Source organism: Lissotriton helveticus, chromosome 10 (genome assembly GCF_964261635.1).
Source record: "Lissotriton helveticus chromosome 10, aLisHel1.1, whole genome shotgun sequence".
In the NCBI taxonomy this organism is placed as follows: Eukaryota; Metazoa; Chordata; class Amphibia; order Caudata; family Salamandridae; genus Lissotriton; species Lissotriton helveticus.
In genome coordinates this window covers 752,835,037-752,848,241 of record NC_136071.1, presented here as the reverse complement: position 1 = coordinate 752,848,241, position 13,205 = coordinate 752,835,037, and positions in this window count along the sequence as shown.

Below are 13,205 nucleotides of genomic sequence, written 5' to 3'. Positions count from 1 at the left end.
TTTCGATCTTCTGCTATCTTCGCTGTCTTCGCCATCCCTGGACACGTGTTTCGGGGTATCACCCCTCGTCAGCAGGGATAGGCCGTGTACTGGGGTTGCCGATGGCTGCCAATATCTGCCAGGTATAGTACCACTCAGGCGCGTAGGTGCGGGATCCCAGGCTCGTCAGCCCACTGCTCACGGGAGCTTTAAAGTTACAACTGGGGGTGGGGTCGCACACTACTCACACACCGGCGGTGTCGCCCCTAAGGACTCTGGTCAATGTAGTAAAGTGTTCGCGATGCATCATCTTTCGATCTTCTGCTATCTTCGCTGTCTTCGCCATCCCTGGACACGTGTTTTGGGGTATCACCCCTCGTCAGCAGGGATAGGCCGTGTACTGGGGTTGCCGATGGCTGCCAATATCTGCCAGGTATAGTACCACTCAGGCGCGTAGGTGCGGGATCCCAGGCTCGTCAGCCCACTGCTCACGGGAGCTTTAAAGTTACAACTGGGGGTGGGGTCACACACTACTCACACACCGGCGGTGTCACCCCTAAGGACTCTGGTCAATGTAGTAAAGTGTTCGCGATGCATCATCTTTCGATCTTCTGCTATCTTCGCTGTCTTCGCCATCCCTGGACACGTGTTTCGGGGTATCACCCCTCGTCAGCAGGGATAGGCCGTGTACTGGGGTTGCCGATGGCTGCCAATATCTGCCAGGTATAGTACCACCCAGGCGCGTAGGTGCGGGATCCCAGGCTCGTCAGCCCACTGCTCACGGGAGCTTTAAAGTTACAACTGGGGGTGGGGTCGCACACTACTCACACACCGGCGGTGTCGCCCCTAAGGACTCTGGTCAATGTAGTAAAGTGTTCGCGATGCATCATCTTTCGATCTTCTGCTATCTTCGCTGTCTTCGCCATCCCTGGACACGTGTTTCGGGGTATCACCCCTCATCAGCAGGGATAGGCTGTGTACTGGGGTTGCCGATGGCTGCCAATATCTGCCAGGTATAGTACCACTCAGGCGCGTAGGTGCGGGATCCCAGGCTCGTCAGCCCACTGCTCACGGGAGCTTTAAAGTTACAACTGGGGGTGGGGTCGCACACTACTCACACACCTACGGTGTCACCCCTAAGGACTCTGATCAATGTAGTAAAGTGTTCGCGATGCATCATCTTTTGATCTTCTGCTATCTTCGCTGTCTTCGCCATCCCTGGACAGGTTTTTCGGGGTATCACCCCTCGTCAGCAGGGATAGGCCGTGTACTGGGGTTGCCGATGGCTGCCAATATCTGCCAGGTATAGTACCACTCAGGCGCGTAGGTGCGGGATACCAGGCTCGTCAGCCCACTGCTCACGGGAGCTTTAAAGTTACAACTGGGGGTGGGGTCGCACACTACTCACACACCGGCGGTGTCGCCCCTAAGGACTCTGGTCAATGTAGTAAAGTGTTCGCGATGCATCATCTTTCGATCTTCTGCTATCTTCGCTGTCTTCGCCATCCCCCGACACGTGTTTCGGAGTATCACCCCTCGTCAGCAGGGATAGGCCGTGTACTGGGGTTGCCGATGGCTGCCAATATCTGCCAGGTACAGTACCACTCAGGCGCGTAGGTGCGGGATCCCAGGTCGTCAGCCCACTGCTCACGGGAGCTTTAAAGTTACAACTGGGGGTAGGGTCGCACACTGCTCACACACCGGCGGTGTCGCCCCTAAGGACTCTGGTCAGTGTAGTAAAGTGTTCGCGATGCATCATCTTTCGATCTTCTGCTATCTTCGCTGTCTTCGCCATCCCTGGACACGTGTTTCGGGGTATCACCCCTCGTCAGCAGGGATAGGCTGTGTACTGGGGTTGCCGATGGCTGCCAATATCTGCCAGGTACAGTACCACTCAGGCGCGTAGGTGCGGGATCCCAGGCTCGTCAGCCCACTGCTCACGGGAGCTTTAAAGTTACAACTGGGGGTGGGGTCGCACACTACTCACACACCTGCGGTGTTGCCCCTAAGGACTCTGATCAATGTAGTAAAGTGTTCGCAATGCATCATCTTTCGATCTTCTGCTATCTTCGCTGTCTTCGCCATCCCTGGACACGTGTTTCGGGGTATCACCCCTTGTCAGCAGGGATAGGCCGTGTACTGGGGTTGCCGATGGCTGCCAATATCTGCCAGGTATAGTACCACTCAGGCGCGTCGGTGCGGGATCCCAGGCTCGTCAGCCTACTGCTCACGGGAGCTTTAAAGTTACAACTGGGGGTGGGGTCGCACACTACTCACACACCGGCGGTGTCGCCCCTAAGGACTCTGGTCATTGTAGTAAAGTGTTCGCGATGCATCATCTTTCGATCTTCTGCTATCTTCGCTGTCTTCGCCATCCCTGGACACGTGTTTCGGGGTATCACCCCTCGTCAGCAGGGATAGGCCGTGTACTGAGGTTGCCGATGGCTGCCAATATCTGCCAGGTATAGTACCACTCAGGCACGTAGGTGCGGGATCCCAGGCTCGTCAGCACACTGCTCACGGGAGCTTTAAAGTTACAACTGGGGCTGGGGTCGCTCACTACTCACACACCGGCGGTGTCGCCCCTAAGGACTATGGTCAATGTAGTAAAGTGTTCGCGATGCATCATCTTTCGATCTTCTGCTATCTTCGCTGTCTTCGCCATCCCTGGACACGTGTTTCGGGGTATCACCCCGCGTCAGCAGCGATAGGCCGTGTACTGGGGTTGCCGATGGCTGCCAATATCTGCCAGGTATAGTACCACTCAGGCGCGTCGGTGCGGGATCCCAGGCTCGTCAGCCCACTGCTCACGGGAGCTTTAAAGTTACAACTGGGGGTGGGGTCGCACACTACTCACACACCGGCGGTGTCGCCCCTAAGGACTCTGGTCAATGTAGTAAAGTGTTCGCGATGCATCATCTTTCGATCTTCTGCTATCTTCGCTGTCTTCGCCATCCCTGGACACGTGTTTCGGGGTATCACCCCTCGTCAGCAGGGATAGGCCGTGTACTGGGGCTGCCGATGGCTGCCAATATCTGCCAGGTATAGTACCACTCAGGCGCGTAGGTGCGGGATCCCAGGCTCGTCAGCCCACTGCTCACGGGAGCTTTAAAGTTACAACTGGGGGTGGGGTCGATCACTACTCACACACCGGCGGTGTCGCCCTTAAGGACTCTGGTCAATGTAGTAAAGTGTTCGCGATGCATCATCTTTCGATCTTCTGCTATCTTCGCTGTCTTCGCCATCCCTGGACACGTGTTTCGGGGTATCACCCCTCATCAGCAGGGATAGGCCGTGTACTGGGGTTGCCGATGGCTGCCAATATCTGCCAGGTATAGTACCACTCAGGCCCGTAAGTGCGGGATCCCAGGCTCGTCAGACCACTGCTCACGGGAGCTTTAAAGTTACAACTGGGGGTGGGGTCGCACACTACTCACACACCGGCGGTGTCGCCCCTAAGGACTCTGGTCAATGTAGTAAAGTGTTCGCGATGCATCATCTTTCGATCTTCTGCTATCTTCGCTGTCTTCGCCATCCCTGGACACGTGTTTCGGGGTATCACCCCTCGTCAGCAGGGATAGGCCGTGTACTGGGGTTGCCGATGGCTGCCAATATCTGCCAGGTATAGTACCACTCAGGCGCGTAGGTGCGGGATCCCAGGCTCGTCAGCCCACTGCTCACGGGAGCTTTAAAGTTACAACTGGGGGTGGGGTCGCACACTACTCACACACCGGCGGTGTCGCCCCTAAGGACTCTGGTCAATGTAGTAAAGTGTTCGCGATGCATCATCTTTCGATCTTCCGCTATCTTCGCTGTCTTCGCCATCCCTGGACACGTGTTTTGGGGTATCACCCCTCGTCAGCAGGGATAGGCCGTGTACTGGGGTTGCCGATGGCTGCCAATATCTGCCAGGTATAGTACCACTCAGGCGCGTAGGTGCGGGATCCCAGGCTCGTCAGCCCACTGCTCACGGGAGCTTTAAACTTACAACTGGGGGTGGGGTCACACACTACTCACACACCGGCGGTGTCACCCCTAAGGACTCTGGTCAATGTAGTAAAGTGTTCGCGATGCATCATCTTTCGATCTTCTGCTATCTTCGCTGTCTTCGCCATCCCTGGACACGTGTTTCGGGGTATCACCCCTCGTCAGCAGGGATAGGCCGTGTACTGGGGTTGCCGATGGCTGCCAATATCTGCCAGGTATAGTACCACCCAGGCGCGTAGGTGCGGGATCCCAGGCTCGTCAGCCCACTGCTCACGGGAGCTTTAAAGTTACAACTGGGGGTGGGGTCGCACACTACTCACACACCGGCGGTGTCGCCCCTAAGGACTCTGGTCAATGTAGTAAAGTGTTCGCGATGCATCATCTTTCGATCTTCTGCTATCTTCGCTGTCTTCGCCATCCCTGGACACGTGTTTCGGGGTATCACCCCTCATCAGCAGGGATAGGCTGTGTACTGGGGTTGCCGATGGCTGCCAATATCTGCCAGGTATAGTACCACTCAGGCGCGTAGGTGCGGGATCCCAGGCTCGTCAGCCCACTGCTCACGGGAGCTTTAAAGTTACAACTGGGGGTGGGGTCGCACACTACTCACACACCTACGGTGTCACCCCTAAGGACTCTGATCAATGTAGTAAAGTGTTCGCGATGCATCATCTTTTGATCTTCTGCTATCTTCGCTGTCTTCGTCATCCCTGGACACGTGTTTCGGGGTATCACCCCTTGTCAGCAGGGATAGGCCGTGTACTGGGGTTGCCGATGGCTGCCAATATCTGCCAGGTATAGTACCACTCAGGCGCGTCGGTGCGGGATCCCAGGCTCGTCAGCCCACTGCTCACGGGAGCTTTAAAGTTACAACTGGGGGTGGGGTCGCACACTACTCACACACCGGCGGTTTCGCCCCTAAGGACTCTGGTCAATGTAGTAAAGTGTTCGCGATGCATCATCTTTCGATCTTCTGCTATCTTCGCTGTCTTCGCCATTCCTGGACACGTGTTTCGGGGTATCACCCTCGTCAGCAGGGATAGGCCGTGTACTGAGGTTGCCGATGGCTGCCAATATCTGCCAGGTATAGTACCACTCAGGCACGTAGGTGCGGTATTCCAGGCTCGTCAGCACACTGCTCACGGGAGCTTTAAAGTTACAACTGGGGGTGGGGTCGCTCACTACTCACACACCGGCGGTGTCGCCCCTAAGGACTCTGGTCAATGTAGTATAGTGTTCGCGATGCATCATCTTTCGATCTTCTGCTATCTTCGCTGTCTTCGCCATCCCTGGACACGTGTTTTGGGGTATCACCCCTCGTCAGCAGCGATAGGCCGTGTACTGGGGTTGCCGATGGCTGCCAATATCTGCCAGGTATAGTACCACTCAGGCGCGTAGGTGCGGGATCCCAGGCTCGTCAGCCCACTGCTCACGGGAGCTTTAAAGTTACAACTGGGGGTGGGGTCACACACTACTCACACACCGGCGGTGTCACCCCTAAGGACTCTGGTCAATGTAGTAAAGTGTTCGCGATGCATCATCTTTCGATCTTCTGCTATCTTCGCTGTCTTCGCCATCCCTGGACACGTGTTTCGGTGTATCACCCCTCGTCAGCAGGGATAGGCCGTGTACTGGGGTTGCCGATGGCTGCCAATATATGCCAGGTATAGTACCACCCAGGCGCGTAGGTGCGGGATCCCAGGCTCGTCAGCCCACTGCTCACGGGAGCTTTAAAGTTACAACTGGGGGTGGGGTCGCACACTACTCACACACCGGCGGTGTCGCCCCTAAGGACTCTGGTCAATGTAGTAAAGTGTTCGCGATGCATCATCTTTCGATCTTCTGCTATCTTCGCTGTCTTCGCCATCCCTGGACACGTGTTTCGGGGTATCACCCCTCGTCAGCAGGGATAGGCTGTGTACTGGGGTTGCCGATGGCTGCCAATATCTGCCAGGTATAGTACCACTCAGGCGCGTAGGTGCGGGATCCCAGGCTCGTCAGCCCACTGCTCACGGGAGCTTTAAAGTTACAACTGGGGGTGGGGTCGCACACTACTCACACACGTGCGGTGTCACCCCTAAGGACTCTGATCAATGTAGTAAAGTGTTCGCGATGCATCATCTTTCGATCTTCTGCTATCTTCGCTGTCTTTGCCATCCCTGGACACGTGTTTCGGGGTATCACCCCTTGTCAGCAGGGATAGGCCGTGTACTGGGGTTGCCGATGGCTGCCAATATCTGCCAGGTATAGTACCACTCAGGCGCGTCGGTGCGGGATCCCAGGCTCGTCAGCCCACTGCTCACGGGAGCTTTAAAGTTACAACTGGGGGTGGGGTCGCACACTACTCACACACCGGCGGTGTCGCCCCTAAGGACTCAGGTCAATGTAGTAAAGTGTTCGCGATGCATCATCTTTCGATCTTCTGCTATCTTCGCTGTCTTCGCCATCCCTGGACACGTGTTTCGGGGTATCACCCTCGTCAGCAGGGATAGGCCGTGTACTGAGGTTGCCGATGGCTGCCAATATCTGCCAGGTATAGTACCACTCAGGCACGTAGCTGCGGGATTCCAGGCTCGTCAGCACACTGCTCACGGGAGCTTTAAAGTTACAACTGGGGGTGGGGTCGCTCACTACTCACACACCGGCGGTGTCGCCCCTAAGGACTCTGGTCAATGTAGTATAGTGTTCGCGATGCATCATCTTTCGATCTTCTGCTATCTTCGCTGTCTTCGCCATCCCTGGACACGTGTTTCGGGGTATCACCCCTCGTCAGCAGCGATAGGCCGTGTACTGGGGTTGCCGATGGCTGCCAATATCTGCCAGGTATAGTACCACTCAGGCGGGTAGGTGCGGGATCCCAGGCTCGTCAGCCCACTGCTCACGGGAGCTTTAAAGTTACAACTGGGGGTGGGGTCGCACACTACTCACACACCGGCGGTGTCACCCCTAAGGACTCTGGTCAATGTAGTAAAGTGTTCGCGATGCATCATCTTTCGATCTTCTGCTATCTTCGCTGTCTTCGCCATCCCTGGACACGTGTTTCGGGGTATCACCCCTCGTCAGCAGGGATAGGCCGTGTACTGGGGTTGCCGATGGCTGCCAATATCTGCCAGGTATAGTACCACTCAGGCCCGTAAGTGCGGGGTCCCAGGCTCGTCAGCCCACTGCTCACGGGAGCTTTAAAGTTACAACTGGGGGTGGGGTCGCACACTACTCACACACCGGCGGTGTCGCCCCTAAGGACTCTGGTCAATGTAGTAAAGTGTTCGCGATGCATCATCTTTCGATCTTCTGCTATCTTCGCTGTCTTCGCCATCCCTGGACACGTGTTTCGGGGTATCACCCCTCGTCAGCAGGGATAGGCCGTGTACTGGGGTTGCCGATGGCTGCCAATATCTGCCAGGTATAGTACCACTCAGGCCCGTAAGTGCGGGATCCCAGGCTCGTCAGCCCACTGCTCACGGGAGCTTTAAAGTTACAACTGGGGGTGGGGTCGCACACTACTCACACACCGGCGGTGTCGCCCCTAAGGACTCTGGTCAATGTAGTAAAGTGTTCGCGATGCATCATCTTTCGATCTTCTGCTATCTTCGCTGTCTTCGCCATTCCTGGACACGTGTTTCGGGGTATCACCCTCGTCAGCAGGGATAGGCCGTGTACTGAGGTTGCCGATGGCTGCCAATATCTGCCAGGTATAGTACCACTCAGGCACGTAGGTGCGGTATTCCAGGCTCGTCAGCACACTGCTCACGGGAGCTTTAAAGTTACAACTGGGGGTGGGGTCGCTCACTACTCACACACCGGCGGTGTCGCCCCTAAGGACTCTGGTCAATGTAGTATAGTGTTCGCGATGCATCATCTTTCGATCTTCTGCTATCTTCGCTGTCTTCGCCATCCCTGGACACGTGTTTTGGGGTATCACCCCTCGTCAGCAGCGATAGGCCGTGTACTGGGGTTGCCGATGGCTGCCAATATCTGCCAGGTATAGTACCACTCAGGCACGTAGCTGCGGGATTCCAGGCTCGTCAGCACACTGCTCACGGGAGCTTTAAAGTTACAACTGGGGGTGGGGTCGCTCACTACTCACACACCGGCGGTGTCGCCCCTAAGGACTCTGGTCAATGTAGTATAGTGTTCGCGATGCATCATCTTTCGATCTTCTGCTATCTTCGCTGTCTTCGCCATCCCTGGACACGTGTTTCGGGGTATCACCCCTCGTCAGCAGCGATAGGCCGTGTACTGGGGTTGCCGATGGCTGCCAATATCTGCCAGGTATAGTACCACTCAGGCGGGTAGGTGCGGGATCCCAGGCTCGTCAGCCCACTGCTCACGGGAGCTTTAAAGTTACAACTGGGGGTGGGGTCGCACACTACTCACACACCGGCGGTGTCACCCCTAAGGACTCTGGTCAATGTAGTAAAGTGTTCGCGATGCATCATATTTCGATCTTCTGCTATCTTCGCTGTCTTCGCCATCCCTGGACACGTGTTTCGGGGTATCACCCCTCGTCAGCAGGGATAGGCCGTGTACTGGGGCTGCCGATGGCTGCCAATATCTGCCAGGTGTAGTACCACTCAGGCGCGTAGGTGCGGGATCCCAGGCTCGTCAGCCCACTGCTCACGGGAGCTTTAAAGTTACAACTGGGGGTGGGGTCGCACACTACTCACACATCGGCGGTGTCGCCCTTAAGGACTCAGGTCAATGTAGTAAAGTGTTCGCGATGCATCATCTTTCGATCTTCTGCTATCTTCGCTGTCTTCGCCATCCCTGGACACGTGTTTCGGGGTATCACCCCTCGTCAGCAGGGATAGGCCGTGTACTGGGGTTGCCGATGGCTGCCAATATCTGCCAGGTATAGTACCACTCAGGCCCGTAAGTGCGGGATCCCAGGCTCGTCAGCCCACTGCTCACGGGAGCTTTAAAGTTACAACTGGGGGTGGGGTCGCACACTACTCACACACCGGCGGTGTCGCCCCTAAGGACTCTGGTCAATGTAGTAAAGTGTTCGCGATGCATCATCTTTCGATCTTCTGCTATCTTCGCTGTCTTCGCCATCCCTGGATACGTGTTTCGGGGTATCACCCCTCGTCAGCAGGGATAGGCCGTGTACTGGGGTTGCCGATGGCTGCCAATATCTGCCAGGTATAGTACCACTCAGGCGCGTAGGTGCGGGATCCCAGGCTCGTCAGCCCACTGCTCACGGGAGCTTTAAAGTTACAACTGGGGGTGGGATCGCACACTACTCACACACCGGCGGTGTCGCCCCTAAGGACTCTGGTCAATGTAGTAAAGTGTTCGCGATGCATCATCTTTCGATCTTCTGCTATCTTCGCTGTCTTCGCCATCCCTGGACACGTGTTTGGGGTATCACCCCTCGTCAGCAGGGATAGGCCGTGTACTGGGGTTGCCGATGGCTGCCAATATCTGCCAGGTATAGTACCACTCAGGCGCGTAGGTGCGGGATCCCAGGCTCGTCAGCCCACTGCTCACGGGAGCTTTAAAGTTACAACTGGGGGTGGGGTCGCACACTACTCACACACCGGCGGTGTCACCCCAAAGGACTCTGGTCAATGTAGTAAAGTGTTCGCGATGCATCATCTTTCGATCTTCTGCTATCTTCGCTGTCTTCGCCATCCCTGGACACGTGTTTCGGGGTATCACCCCTCGTCAGCCCACTGCTCACGGGAGCTTTAAAGTTACAACTGGGGGTGGGGTCGCACACTACTCACACACCGGCGGTGTCGCCCCTAAGGACTCAGGTCAATGTAGTAAAGTGTTCGCGATGCATCATCTTTCGATCTTCTGCTATCTTCGCTGTCTTCGCCATCACTGGACACGTGTTTCGGGGTATCACCCCTCGTCAGCAGGGATAGGCCGTGTACTGGGGTTGCCGATGGATGCCAATATCTGCCAGGTATAGTACCACTCAGGCACGTAGGTGCGGGATCCCAGGCTCGTCAGCCCACTGCTCACGGGAGCTTTAAAGTTACAACTGGGGGTGGGGTCGCACACTACTCACACACCGGCGGTGTCGCCCCTAAGGACTCTGGTCAATGTAGTAAAGTGTTCGCGATGCATCATCTTTCGATCTTCTGCTATCTTCGCTGTCTTCGCCATCCCTGGACACGTGTTTCGGGGTATCACCCCTCGTCAGCAGGGATAGGCCGTGTACTGGGGTTGCCGATGGCTGCCAATATCTGCCAGGTATAGTACCACTCAGGCGCGTAAGTGCGGGATCCCAGGCTCGTCAGCCCACTGCTCACGGGAGCTTTAAAGTTACAACTGGGGGTGGGGTCGCACACTACTCACACACCGGCGGTGTCGCCCCTAAGGACTCTAGTCAATGTAGTAAAGTGTTCGCGATGCATCATCTTTCGATCTTCTGCTATCTTCGCTGTCTTCGCCATCCCTGGACACGTGTTTCGGGGTATCACCCCTCGTCAGCAGGGAAAGGCCGTATACTGGGGTTGCCGATGGCTGCCAATATCTGCCAGGTATAGTACCACTCAGGCGCGTAGGTGCGGGATCCCAGGCTCGTCAGCCCACTGCTCACGGGAGCTTTAAAGTTACAACTGGGGGTGGGGTCGCACACTACTCACACACCGGCGGTGTCCCCCCTAAGGACTCTGGTCAATGTAGTAAAGTGTTTGCGATGCATCATCTTTCGATCTTCTGCTATCTTCGCTGTCTTCGCCATCCCTGGACACGTGTTTTGGGGTATCACCCCTCGTCAGCAGGGATAGGCCATGTACTGGGGTTGCCGATGGCTGCCAATATCTGCCAGGTATAGTACCACTCAGGCGCGTAGGTGCGGGATCCCAGGCTCGTCAGCCCACTGCTCACGGGAGCTTTACAGTTACAACTGCGTGTGGGGTCGCACACTACTCACACACCGGCGGTGTCGCCCCTAAGGACTCTGGTCAATGTAGTAAAGTGTTCGCGATGCATCATCTTTCGATCTTCTGCTATCTTCGCTGTCTTCGCCATCCCTGGACACGTGTTTCGGGGTATCACCCCTCGTCAGCAGGGATAGGCCGTGTACTGGGGTTGCCGATGGCTGCCAATATCTGCCAGGTATAGTACCACTCAGGCGCGTAGGTGCGGGATCCCAGGCTCGTCAGCCCACTGCTCACGGGAGCTTTAAAGTTACAACTGGGGGTGGGGTCGCACACTACTCACACACCGGCGGTGTCGCCCCTAAGGACTCTGGTCAATGTAGTAAAGTGTTCACGATGCATCATCTTTCGATCTTCTGCTATCTTCGCTGTCTTCGCCATTCCTGGACACGTGTTTCGGGGTATCACCCCTCATCAGCAGTGATAGGCCGTGTACTGGGGTTGCCGATGGCTGCCAATATCTGCCAGGTATAGTACCACTCAGGCGCGTAGGTGCGGGATCCCAGGCTCGTCAGCCCACTGCTCATGGGAGCTTTAAAGTTACAACTGGGGGTGGGGTCGCACACTACTCACACACCGGCGGTGTTGCCCCTAAGGACTCTGGTCAATGTAGTAAAGTGTTCGCGATGCATCATCTTTCGATCTTCTGCTATCTTCGCTGTCTTCGCCATCCCTGGACACGTGTTTTGGGGTATCACCCCTCGTCAGCAGGGATAGGCCGTGTACTGGGGTTGCCGATGGCTGCCAATATCTGCCAGGTATAGTACCACTCAGGCGCGTAGGTGCGGAATCCCAGGCTCGTCAGCCCACTGCTCACGGGAGCTTTAAAGTTACAACTGGGGGTGGGGTCGCACACTACTCACACACCGGCGGTGTCGCCCCTAAGGACTCTGGTCAATGTAGTAAAGTGTTCGCGATGCATCAACTTTCGATCTTCTGCTATCTTCGCTGTCTTCGCCATCCCTGGACACGTGTTTCGGGGTATCACCCCTCGTCAGCAGGGATAGGCCGTGTACTGGGGTTGCCGATGGATGCCAATATCTGCCAGGTATAGTACCACTCAGGCACGTAGGTGCGGGATCCCAGGCTCGTCAGCCCACTGCTCACGGGAGCTTTAAAGTTACAACTGGGGGTGGGGTCGCACACTACTCACACACCGGCGGTGTCGCCCCTAAGGACTCTGGTCAATGTAGTAAAGTGTTCGCGATGCATCATCTTTCCATCTTTTGCTATCTTCGCTGTCTTCGCCATCCCTGGACACGTGTTTCGGGGTATCACCCCTCGTCAGCAGGGATAGGCCGTGTACTGGGGTTGCCGATGGCTGCCAATATCTGCCAGGTATAGTACCACTCAGGCGCGTAAGTGCGGGATCCCAGGCTCGTCAGCCCACTGCTCACGGGAGCTTTAAAGTTACAACTGGGGGTGGGGTCGCACACTACTCACACACCGGCGGTGTCGCCCCTAAGGACTCTAGTCAATGTAGTAAAGTGTTCGCGATGCATCATCTTTCGATCTTCTGCTATCTTCGCTGTCTTCGCCATCCCTGGACACGTGTTTCGGGGTATCACCCCTCGTCAGCAGGGAAAGGCCGTATACTGGGGTTGCCGATGGCTGCCAATATCTGCCAGGTATAGTACCACTCAGGCGCGTAGGTGCGGGATCCCAGGCTCGTCAGCCCACTGCTCACGGGAGCTTTAAAGTTACAACTGGGGGTGGGGTCGCACACTACTCACACACCGGCGGTGTCCCCCCTAAGGACTCTGGTCAATGTAGTAAAGTGTTTGCGATGCATCATCTTTCGATCTTCTGCTATCTTCGCTGTCTTCGCCATCCCTGGACACGTGTTTTGGGGTATCACCCCTCGTCAGCAGGGATAGGCCATGTACTGGGGTTGCCGATGGCTGCCAATATCTGCCAGGTATAGTACCACACAGGCGCGTAGGTGCGGGATCCCAGGCTCGTCAGCCCACTGCTCACGGGAGCTTTACAGTTACAACTGCGTGTGGGGTCGCACACTACTCACACACCGGCGGTGTCGCCCCTAAGAACTCTGGTCAATGTAGTAAAGTGTTCGCGATGCATCCTCTTTCGATCTTCTGCTATCTTCGCTATCTTCGCTGTCTTTGCCATCCCTGGACACGTGTTTCGGGGTATCACCCCTCGTCAGCAGGGATAGGCCGTGTACTGGGGTTGCCGATGGCTGCCAATATCTGCCAGGTATAGTACCACTCAGGCGCGTAGGTGCGGGATCCCAGGCTCGTCATCCCACTGCTCACAGGAGCTTTAAAGTTACAACGGTGGGTGGGGTCGCACACTACTCACACACCGGCGGTGTCGCCCCTA